The 13168-nt window shown below is 38.2% G+C and overlaps 1 protein-coding gene across 2 annotated transcripts in view; it reads right to left on the minus strand.

The window, feature by feature from the left end:
- The window catches only part of LOC408896 (semaphorin-2A), a 503815-nt gene that overhangs the window by 336180 nt on the left and 154467 nt on the right, over positions 1-13168 (minus strand). The gene's annotated exons all lie outside the window — the stretch shown is intronic.

Genomic DNA, 13168 nt, shown 5'->3' on the forward strand with positions numbered 1-13168 from the left:
GATCCGAAACTTCAGCTTTCAGTTAACCAAGATCCCCTTTATCGACGGGCCGATCATCCAACACCTCCGAAAATTAAAACAATACCTACTTGACGACACCCGTTCCACGTCACGCGTGCGTTTATCCATTGTCCGTTCACGCCGAGGTTAGTTTGAATACGATACCACCGGGGGTTGCACGACATATCAGGTGAAACCGCGCCACGTTCCAACTAGGTAATTCGACAGACATTCGAGTCCGGCCGCATCTCACGTTACCCGCTACGCTCGAACGACCAATCATATAGAACGCTGACTGACACCTCCATGCGATAACTTTCCCCTACTATGTTAAATAACTGATGCCCTCCTTGCATATTTTACGCTCCGGGCTGGCCGATCGCTTTTCGATAAACGTGCTAATATTATTGCGAGCCACGTATATCGCGTCCATCCGATTTAATTTCGGGGAAAGAAGAAAGAAGAAATAAAGCGATTTAGTTATCCTTGCTTGGAATCGGAGTTTAATTTCGGATGATTACGTTCCTCCTTCGATTTTTATAGATACGTGAAGACGTGAATATTTCTTTCCTCCTTTTTTTAATAAAAATTGTCTCGATCGAGAAATGAAATTTTGTTTTAAATTTACGCGATTTGAAAAATAACATTCTTTTTTAATTACTTCGTTTTACCATTTCTAAAATTCTCTTTATTTTATCGTAGGATAAATTTGTATCCTTATCTATCTTCGAATAGTTTATAGCTATTTTTTATATATTTTTTTAGAACGAATCTTTCACATTCATGGTATGGATAAAAGAAGATAATAATCTCATTTCTTTTTTTTTCCTCTCCCCGTCGAGTAATAGAACGCGTTTTTAACGTTTGAAGTTTCGTAAACGATCCCGCGCCGATCGGAATTGAAATTCAAATTAGACCTATGACGCAGAACGGCAGGGACTTGGGAACGAAATTTACGACGCTTCTACGTCCCGACTATTTTTTCTTCCTTTTTTCTCTCTCCTCTCTTTCTCTCCCTCTCCCTTTACATTAGACCGGCCAAGCGTGATAATAATTCAGGAGCGAAGCGAAGTTCCCGCGTGAAAACTCGATATTCGCGCCACGATTCCGCGACGAGTTTCCGCGAAAACTTTTTCCGTCGAAGGTGTCTTCGACCGGAAGTGGGGGGAGGGAGATCCGGCTTCTTTACCTCCCCATTCACCTGAAATAATGACTTTGCCCATAATAAGTGTGTATGGGATATATATATTGGAAAGAGAAAAAAGGAAGGAAAGAAATAGTTGGTTCTATTATTTTTAGAAATTTCTTTCAATCCCGGCAGGAATTTATTTCGATTCGAGTAAGCAGGCTAATTTTTGAAATTGATTTATGAATAGTGAGTATAATAGCATGTGATAAAACGTATCAGGATTCCATTAGAATAATACATTTTTAACAGACATTTAATTCCAGACTTGGCTTAATACTTGTTTTTGTCGAATCTGGAGATAGAATTGATGATATAATTCATTCCCTTTGTCGCTGTGAAAAAACAATCTTCGTCATCAATTAATCGAAGAGAAGAGCTTTTACACAATACGTGTAATTTAAAAAAAGAAATATTTGAAATCATATTGTATAAAAATATTTTTCCTATCTTCGACATATTTTTATCGTATTACATCTACAATCCACTATAAGTTATCATTGTAACAAAGAGAAGAATAAAAGAAAGAAACGTTATCGACATTTTCATTTTCGTTGCTTCACATACTAAAATACTAAAATTCACGCAGGGCAACGTTCAACGTTCCGCGTTCGCAGCCGTGACAAATGCGATTCACGTCACGAAGAACGCGATTCGTGCATAAAGGGAATAATTTATATGGACGATCATCATCGACGGAACACACTTCTGCTTCCCGTTTCACGGTAATTTCGAAATCATAATCGGACGAGGAGGTCCGATATGACGAGCAAGGGAGAAGGAGGAGGAGGAGGAGGTGGAGGGCGACGAGGTTGGTAAGGGCGAGAGAGCGAGCGCGATTATTATTCATAGGTCGCATTAAAGGTAAATAATTCGCAGCGACGGATTACAAATAAAATTCATTTCCCTGTTAAATCCACTGTACTAAATCAATTATGTCGTCCGCCCGATGAGAGAGCGAGCAACGATCGGTGGCGCATTAACCAAATGAAAATTCAAACCGTGCCCCGCCTGGGATAAAATTTAATTCTTTCCGTTTTTTATCCCATTCGTGGCTGTAATGATACGAATACAAGGCAGACAGAGAGAGAGAGAGAGAGAGATTTACAAAATTTGTAAATTATGGAATAATTCGTTGTTTCATCAACGAATGATTTTACGAGGTCGAAAAACGCAAGGTTCGAAGAGTAACTGTGCGTAATTTTTGTTGTATTTTCAAAAGTCTGGAGGTAGAAGTATATATTGTTATAAATTTTTTATAAATCGTGTAATCTTGTTTATTGAACTTTTTCCAAAATGAAGTTTCTGATTAATTTGCAACATTGTGAGAAATAAGATGACAAATTAGAAGATTCTATTGTTTTGAGAAGAAAGATATTTTTCTATATCTATGATAATAATTTTCAATTTTTTAAGCAGCATTGGTAAATTTAAAAATATATCATTGTGATTCCATCTTTCAAAATATTTATTCGAAATGATCGTTCGAGCAAATCGATGGTAATTTTTTTCAGATTTCTAAGGAAACGTGAAATTTTAAAAAAAGAGAGAAAATTGCTCGCTTCGTTCGTTTCTCGAATGTAATAAAAATTTGTTTACTTTCGTTTCAGAATACGCGTAGCAGTTCTTTTGTGTATTGATCCTCTACCGATCGAAGTAATTCATATTAATATACTTGCTTGAAATTTTCCAATAGAATTGTTTACAAAAAAAAAACATCTATTATTCGTTCACTTAACGATATGAAACGCGCTACGATAATTTTATTTTGACCAATTTAATTTATTAATCGTAAGAATAATTTATTAGCATAAATATTCAACTCTCCGCCGCTTTCCAATTTCGATCATACACATTCATATATTTTAAAATACCCTTGAAATAGAAATTCAAGTAAAAAAAGTATCTGTTTCGCGATCAGAAAACGGCATTTTAAACGAGGGAACGAATTTTCTTAATCACCACGAATTCCATTCAGTGACTACAAGTACAAAAAACACGGTTTTACAACTCTGTTGCAAAAGGGGAAGTTTGCGACAATATGCGACGGGTAAACGATGAATTAGAGGGGATGGAGAGGTTTATTCATTTTCTCTGATGAATTCTGCATGCACGATGAACTTCTCCCCGTGATAAACTTCCTACGTGACTGAATGCAAGTTGATGGGCGCGTAAGGTCTCCCGAGGGGGGAAGCGGGAGTCTCTGGCATGACAGAGATTGTCATACAAATTAATTCAAATATTTGAGGTTGCCTGCTTTAATTCTTTGCTTTACCTTGTTCCTACGATCCCCCTGTATTCAAACCTATGGGAAAACGAATCCGAATTCACAAAACTCTCTTGATTCAGCCTCATATATATATTGACAAGACGAAGAGGAATATTTGTCAATCTTTGATGATTCATGGAAATTTATTTCATTTGGAGACTTATATATACAACTAGATAGATTTCTCTTAACTAAAATCTTATAATTTGTACAAGCGTCTTTCGCATTATTTATTCCACGTATAATAATAATAAAAAAAGAAACATTCCTTCGAAGAGAAACGTCGATGCACAAGCTTCTTCTTTTTGCGAAAAGAAGAACATGTCAAAGTTGTTTCACGTATCAATGCGTAACACGAAGGAGAATGAAAACACGTCGGTGCTTGACAAAGTTTCGAGAGGAGAAATACGAGGGATCTCTTCAGCAATCTTTTTTTCCTCTCCTGAAGAGAGGAGAACTGTGAAGGATGGCGTTTCGTTACTCGAGCGACGATTCACGCTGTCACGAATTATGAAAAAAAAAAAAAAAGAAAAGGAAGAAAGCTTGGCGGTTTCCATCCTGAAGAAAGAGGATGAAGAGGAAAAAAAAAGGAGCAAACGATAATAAAGGCACGAGGCGTTCCCGCCATGATTTTCATAGCATTATGCTCTTATTCTGCTTGAGGAGGGGAGGAAGAAAAGTGAATAAAGCCTTGGATATCCATCCCCTTGCTCATTGGAACCGAAGTCGGATTCTACTTATTAAAAAATAATATTCCCGAGACTTATTTCGGGAAGGAAGAGGAAGTCTGGCTGGGGTGGCGCTTGTAAAGCACGTACAGAAGAATTCGATAATTAACGTCGTCGTCGTCGTCGTCGTCTCTTGGCAACTCGAAAGATTCGAAACCGCAACTGATTTAGAAATGAACGAACTAGATTAGCGTTGCTATTAAAAGGATGTGTAATTACTTGATCATCTTCGAAGAGTTTAATCATTTGTCTGATCTGGAAATTTTAAGATTTTCGAGATCCTCCTTCAGTTTTATATATATATATATATATATACAGGATGAATCTGGAGCAACTTATTTAATTGATACAATTTTTAAAAATAGGAAAGGATTCTATTTCATCTACGTCATTGCTTCACAGTTTTCGACGCTTAATCAAAGTAGTTTTTACGAGATAAGTTTCATAACGACTACACTGGATTGACTGTGATTCGCATCATCACCTGGTCAGACAAGTTGTGGTCCAACGACCATGAAGTTGGCCAAGGCACACTGACTTCCGCTCGTTCCCATGTTGCCTCGGCGAAAGTGACCACCGACTAACCGCAGAACGGGTGGACACGCGGTTCAGAAAGCTACTTGCTCGCAGTGAGATGGGCAAAACCTCTCTGAACACTATGTGCGCTTCGAGGAAGTCGAAAATAATTAAACTGCAGCGAAGAGCCGCCCTGATGCTTGCAACTTTGTTAAATCGTGGAAATAATTAATTTTCTCTTTTACGAAGGAGATTATAATTGAAAAAATTCTTTTCATCCTGAAAAATATTGCTTCGCTTTCGTATAACCGTAATATTATTTATTACAACTTGAGAATGGAGAATAAATGGATAAATAGATTACGAGCAACAAATTTCTTCTCTGAAAAAAATAAAAAGAGAGAAAAAGAAAATTCATTATTTCGGAAACGTGAATTGAAAGAGAAAAATTCAGGAAATCTTAAGAAATTCTATCGAGGGGCCTCCTCCCATCGTTGCGCCGTCTCGCAAGTAGAAAGGGTCTGTGTTTAGCCAGACGTCTGGCTAGTATACATTATTACCGACCTTCCTTTCACGCGCGAGGGCGGCCGAATCGAACCTCTATCAGTATCACTTCCATCCACTTCGATCGCTCCTCAACGAAATTTCCATCAACCAGCCCAACAAACGATCTTTCAAAGTCCAAGAAAAAAAAAAACCAAACTATCCTAAAAAAAAAAAAAAAAAAAAAAGAAAGGAGAAGAGAGAAGAATGGAGAGAATACTTCGCTCGAAGCAGGAGGGAATGGAGGGAATGGAAAGAAAAGATCGCGCGACTTTCACGAGACGATGGTGCATTCTCGCGCACGCCTCCTCGCGGATGAGCAACGTTGATAGGTTGATGGAATTCCACGATGATTTGAAATACCGATAAAAGGGAGCGCAAATGCGCGCCAGCGTAGAGTAGTGGGTGGCAAAGTAGAATGGAGGCGGCGAGAATAAAGAAAGAGGTGGATGGAAGAGAGAGAGAGGGAAATTCCTCCGCTCGCAATTTTGCCAGGCGATGCAGTTATGTATTCGCACAGTCATCCACCACAACCGACCGGCACAACAATGAACGTCGCCTCAAAACGTCTATCTATCTCGAACTGGCCCGGCCATGGTCGCGAAGATGTACGAGGCGTTGAGGGTAAAAATCGAAAAAATTTTTAAAAAAACTGATGGGATGGGAATATCTCGAATGGATCGTTTCCTCCTGTGGAATGGAATGGAAAACGGAACTTTGGACGAAAATCGATGAGGGCGGACGTGGAATAATTGCGAGGGGGTGAGAAAAATCGTGGAAACGATGTATCTGGGTTACGTAAAGAAAGAAAGAAGGCGGGCAAATGAAACGAGCTACTACCCCCGGCGGAAAGAAAAAATGTTAAGGACGATAATTAGTGTAATTATTACGTGGAGTAATATTCCTGTAATTTTAACGAGACCAATTGACTGGGATGTTAAAGAGGGGATGGAAGAAGAGAAGGAGGAGGAGGAGGAGGAGTGTTCTCGACGCAATGAAATCACCGGCATCGAATCGGTCGAGGATTTTTTAAAGGGTGAAGGGAAAAATTGCTGCGAAATTGTATAATTCCAGAGCAATTTCCCGGCACGATAATTACAAATGCATCGTGCCCTCCCTCCCCCTCCCCCTCCCCCTCCCTGGTGGCGATCCTTACGGTAATGGCCACGGAACGGTGTAAAATTGTAAAATTGCGTCGAGGATGAAATGTACGCAACTTGGGGAAAAAACGCTCGTTTTTGTCTATCATCAAACGATTAACCATATTTATTCGATTATAAAAAGTTGGTTTGATAATGATTCGAGTAGAAAAGAAGGTATTATAAAATTATTTTCACTTCCTCTTCCTTTCTAACTTGTACAATTAAATATTATAATTTATATAGTATCATTCTTCATCGATGAATGCAATGGATAAAAAGAAGAAAAACCAAAATAAAATATTTACTTCTCCTTTGAATGAACAAAACTTTTAGAAATGTAAAAATATACGGAAAGAATTAGAAAAAAAGAAAGAGAGAGAATATTTCACGACGCGTAAAAATCTCTCTCCACGTTTTTATCAATTTGCGAATACTTTCGCAAAGGAGGAATCGTTAATCGCATAATTTGCGTTAAACGATCGAGATCGATAATTACGATGGAAAGCAAACAGGACGAGTTAACGAGGGTGGAAAGGCGGCCATAATGGGTCGTCGTTCAAAGGGGCGGCGGGCACGGGATGAAAAATATTGAAACGCCACGTAAAAAACACGCGGGAAAGGGCATCGATGGCGGCTTCGAAAAAAACGATGGAACAAACGATGGTGGCGGTGGAAGGAAGGAGAGAGAGAAAAATCCGTCGTACGAGGAGAAAATATTTGTCGGCGGTGCTAATAAGTCGAGAAAGCCTTCGTAAAGAGCCCATCCCACTTAAATGTTACCCCTTACCCTTACATACGTATCTCGCATCCTTCTTCCTCCTCCCTAAGTCTCCATAGTTTCATTTCTGCTCGTTCAACGTTTACCTATTGCGACAGAAGAAATTCTGTTCGTCGCGCGTTTAAATAAATAAAGAGGGATTTCTCTTGTTCGCGATTGAAGAAAAGAGATAAACTTTCTTCCTCGGGAATTTTTCTGATTTACTTTTCTTTTTCAGGGGAGGAGAATTACGTTGGATTCGAAGCGAGTACGAGTTTGTAAATTACTTGTAAAACTTTCTTGGGATCGCTGTTATCTTAGAGGATAAGTATATGAAGGTATCTTCTGTCCGGACGTAAAATATCGAATTGTTGAAAATTGGAAGGAAATGTTTCTTGTTTTTCATTTCTGCCGAATTACATAACGTATCGATTTTCAGATGGAGAAGTTGTAATTAGACATAATTAATTAACAGTACTTCGAGAAAACGTTGTGAAATCATTACATTAAATTCAATACAGTACAACAATAAATAAATACAGATACAGCTTTTTAACTGTTTTCTATTGATCTTGGCATCTCTTCGTTATTTCACAAAATAATACCTTTCACTTTTTATAAAAATTCAAGTATATCCTCCTGTTTCTATTTTTACACAACAAATCTTCAAATCCAAGCTTCAAGAATCTGCTAAATAAGAATTAAATTTCGATGCCAGGTCAATTATTATAACAATTTCACGATCGAGAATCACCTAAGTGAACGTAATGGCCACCGAATATCGATTTACAATTCCATGCACGATGCCTCTCCCTCCTCCTCTCCCCCCTCATAACTTACTCGGCCCGCGAGAGATCGTCGTAATTAATTCGAATTCCACAACGTGCAAAACCGCGGCTTCCGCTTCCCGCGGAACAACGGGGGACCACCGTTTGTTTGCGCATCGACACGCATCCGAGAATCGCACGTTTAATTCGCGATCCGTTCCGGGCCGGATCTTCGTTCTACTTTTCCGACTCGGCCGCGAAACGAAAAAAAAAAAAAAAAAAAACGATGAGATCTGCTCGCCGCAATCGCGCGCGAGTCATTGAAATTCCCAATTTCCGAGCCGCGACGCATCGCTGCCCAGTTACTCGCCAGCGTCCAGTTTCATGCTTCACACGCGCTCTCATCAAATATAAAATCCCCTCCTCCCCACCGTAGAAAAGAGAGGATTGGAATAAAGGCCGATCCTCTGAATTCGAGGTATGCGACAACGGTCAGGTGGCGATCACGATCATAAAAGATGTACATTAACAGCGCTCGAATCCATCGTTCGGTTCAGTCCATTGTAATCCATTTAATCTTTTTTTTTTTTAAGGCGATTTAAATGGAGATGATCGATTTTTCTTTTTCTTTTTTTTTTTCAAACGCGATGTTTGGACAATTCGATACGTATATGATGGAAAATTTAACGTGATTAAATTATCTTTTCAAAAATAATATAGAGATAATATAAAGATATAAAGATATATAAGGATATATATAAAGATAATATAAAGATAATAAAGATATAAGGGATATAATAATATAAAGATATAAGGGATTGTATAAAGGGTAAAAATAAGGAAACGAAATGATACGAATCAATGTGCAGGATATTTTTATTTCTAATTTATATTTATTATTGTTACAGATTCCATCGACAAGTATGAATTTAAAACAGTTAGAAAATTTCCTCTTCGAAGAATCGAAAATGAATCGTTTCTCTCGTTCAACCAAATCGATTTGAAGGAGCCATTTCTAAAATTCTAGGATACTACTACGTTGCATTTAAAACGTAAACTTCTATCGAGCGTTCGATGGTAACGGCTAGAGTCCATCCAGGGCCTCCAGGTCCAGTTTCGACCGATCAAAAATTCAACGCTGATTCAACTTTCACCGCATAAGAGATGGAGACTTTGCTTTAAACCGACCCCTTATGCAATTTGCAGGGACTTGTCCACGAGAGGGTTCACGAGAGCAAATCGACTTTTGGCAACGGCGGAAGGAAGAGGAGGAATCGAGGGCCGGGAAGGAAGGAGAAGCAAGGGTGTGGGGAGGGGGCGGGGGTAAATAAAGAAAGAGGGAAATCGGCAAACAAGGGAATCTGTAGTTGGAAAAGTGTCAGCTTGTTGATCTTGACGGGAACGTGTTCCAGGAGAGTAGCGAGGCTTAATTGGTGACTTGGGAGATCGCTCTTTGGGGGAGGGAGTAGCTTCTCGAGGCTGAAAATATTGTCTCTCAGTTTTCTCCGGGTTTGTTTAAATTAACGACACCTTTCTATTACGGGGGCTATTAAGCAAGTCGCTCTTTCTTCAACTGTCAAGGTATAGATTTATTTATTCTTGAAGAGAGATCGTTTAGTTGTTGAATTTATATTTATGTTTATTCCCATTCATTGGAAAATATAAAATGTATGGCAGTTTCTTGGAATTATTGCAATTATACATATTGATACATCTGTATCAATTGATTCAGAGATTGATTCCATATTATTTAAAAAAACTAATACTCAAAATTACCAAATTATATTATTATTTTCGATGATTCTTAACATTCGACAAGTAATTGTTCAAATAAATTTTAAACATTTCTGTATAATACAGAAATATTTAAATATCTGGAAAAAGGAAAAGCAATCCCTTCGAGCTAAATTTCAAGAAATCTCCCACAGATTTATTTATCACGAGTTCGTTAACGTCATTTCTTTTTCTATATATTAACGCTTCACGAACAGATCCCTGCTCCGCAAAAAGGAGCCATCCAAGATCCAAATTTCAAGAGAGAGCTGCCACATTTATTTATCCGTTCGTTCGTTAACGCCGAGTCCTTCCCATTTTTTATTCCGCGCCGATGCTTCATGCAAGTGTCGTTACTTCCCCCCCGGACAATTCACCGAAACGATATTTCAACCTCGCGATATAACGCTGAGCGTACACTTTGTCACCCCTTTGAAACGCGACTAGCCGGTGAATGAACGGGCAGGGGGAGCGTGGAAAAAAAAAGGAGGAGGAAAAAAAAAAAGGAAAAAAAAAGTTATCAGCCCCCACCGAATTACCAATGATCCAGGGGGGACCCTTCTCCTTCGACAACGGTTATTTATTATTCGACAACGTTTCGAAAACGTTTCCGCGCGCGTCGTTCCCTCGATTATTTTAAACACACGCGCGGAACACGCGTACACGAAATGCGTGAACTCGCGGAACTGCGCCCTGTCCCGGAACAAAGCATTGATTTATCGACGCGTTTATTCGCGGGGAACGCGGCGCGAATAAATCGGCGGGTGCATATTATTTTCGAAAAGTCAATCGATCGAGAGCGTGGCCGATTGGTGGGGAATGGATTCCGCAAATTTATTTTCCAGTTTTTTTCGTGATTTTTTTTCTCTCTCTCTCCCTCTCGAAGAGCAAAAACGCGGGCCGCAAAAATGATATCGGATGGAGCGAATCGAAAGTAATTTTTGCTGAAGCTTCAAGTGTTTCCAATTATTGTTTGAAATTATTATTTACGCGTTAATTGTTATTTACAATATATTATAGTCTCCTATTATTCCAAACAACTATTCCAAAAAACTTTCAAAGAATTATTGAAAATACTTTTTCGAATACGTCGAAAAGTATTCGAGAAAGTGTTTCCAATTATTGTTTGAAATTATTATTTGAACGATATTTAATTGTTATTTGCAATATATTAGTCTCTTATTATTCCAAACAACTATTCCAAAAAACTTTCAAAGAATTATTGAAAATACTTTTTCCAATACGTCGAAAAATATTCCAAGTATTGTTTGAACGATATTTAATTGTTATTTACAATATATTAGTCTCCTATTATTCCAAACAACTATTCCAAAAAATTTTCAAAGAATTATTGAAAATACTTTTTCGAAAAGTATTCGAGAGAGAGAAATGTCTTTTATAACGTGATTACTTCTAATTTTAATAAAAATTATTAAAACTGTTGAAATAATTTTGAAATGTTAATTAACAGTCGAGATATAGGAACGAGTGGATATTCGGCATTTCCCTCCGGCTATGAGTATTCGAAGATTATTTTTCCAAACCGATAATAAGGGGTGGGCGAAAAGAGAGGGGGAGACTGGGGAAGGGATTTGAGCGGAGGTGGCAGTGAGGCGTGATATTGATACTACTCCGTCTCTTGAAGGGTGACGTCTCGTCCCTTTTCTCCACGCTTCGTCCCTTCCTTTCCCTCCCGAACGAACACCCCCAACGATTGCGGTGCTCGTGTCTCATACAGCGGATATCCCTCCTCTCTATACCTTTAAAGCCGGTGGCGCGCAGCAGTGAGCGGGCAGGATTTTTACGATAACAGATTACAGGATCCGGACCGGGTGGCGTGAGTGAAAGGAATCTAGGAGCTATCGTTCCGAAAGTCACTCGAGCCAGACCCCTTATTTTCACTGGACTGGCTTATTTTCGAATGGAGGGATCGATACCGCGATCCACGCGCTATCCAATTGGATTCTCTCGCATTGATTTTGTAATTGGAAAAAAATTTAATCGAGGGAAAATGTTTGTGTTTTGTTGAGATAATTGTAAATTCTGAGATAAGGGTAATGTTTAAAAATCAGGAAAATTTGTAGATCAGAATTTTAAATCAAACTTTATCTCCTTCGTTTATTTAAATTGTGACAATTTTTAATTAAAGTCTGATCAATTTCGTTTCAATAATAATACAATTCAATGTATTCAATTAAATAACATGAATGTATTACATTATGTGTACTTGTTTTCAGAAAAATCAAATACATTAATATGATCCCTCGACTGATTTCCAAAAAAACGCAAGCTACAAACGATGGCACGATTCCTCATTCCCAAAATTTAGATACAGATTCTCAGAGTAATTAACTGTCTCGTCATCCGATGAAGCCGAAATCGACGAGGTATCACGACGTTATCACTCAAATTTCACCTTTCAGTTGCAGCTGGATAGGAAAAGAAAGAAAAAAAGAAACGAAAGCCAAACAAAGTCTGTTATGGATTTAATTTTGAATCCCGTCGAATCGTACACCGTGCAACGCCGGGCCAAACAGAAGAAGGAAGAAAGACTGAGAGAGCACGAAAGAGAGAGAAAGAGAAAGAGAGAAAGGGGTGGAAAACTTTCATAATCGCGGTTCGCTTTATCGGACTTCAAAACTTTCAGAGCTGTTTCTGGATTACGGAAGCCTGATAAAGGGCCGTAGAGGGGAGAGGGAAACAGATCATCTTTACCTCCCTCCCCCCATGGAATTCGGATTTGCGGCGAAGTTGTATTTGCGAGTCGTCGACCCTGAAGAAAATTCATGTGGAAAAGCGCGTTGATTGGAAAATCCCGGGAACAAAGGTGTATTCTCTGAAGGCTTCAACTTCTGAATGATGATCCCTTATGAAGTTTGAGGTAATATTATATCACAGACAGATATCGCGTGTCGTAAACTTTGATGTGTACAATGATACGGTAGTAGTTTTGTCTGGATCTTTAACACAACTTTTTCTCTACCTGTAGGGGGAATATATATTGTTGGCTGTTTGAATTGAGATCAAAAATGACGAGGAAAAAAGAAATAATTGGTATTTTCGAAAAATAAACGGATGAATGGCTGATTTGTATCGCAGAATTCTTGTTAGAAAATTATTTTAATTCGATCATTAATACATTTTCTTCTTTTTAGAAATTGGAAATTAACGAGAAAGATTTTCCATCGTAATTATTCCATCCAGATGATATAAAATTATTATTCATCATGTCAAAATTACTTAATTCTAAGTATTCAAAGGATGAATTATTATTATAAATTTATACGTGTATATATATTATACATTTTGATACGTAGGATGATGAAGATGATAAATTTAGAACTAATTCATATTAGTTTTGATTACAATTTCGAAGATTAACGCAACATCGTTTAATGTAATTTATGCGAGGATAAAATAAACTAAGCTTCTGCAAACAGCTTACAAAGTATCAAATTCAGAGAAACAGGTACGTGAATAAGATTCT

Source organism: Apis mellifera, linkage group LG6, assembly GCF_003254395.2.
Source record: "Apis mellifera strain DH4 linkage group LG6, Amel_HAv3.1, whole genome shotgun sequence".
Lineage (NCBI taxonomy): Eukaryota > Metazoa > Arthropoda > Insecta > Hymenoptera > Apidae > Apis > Apis mellifera.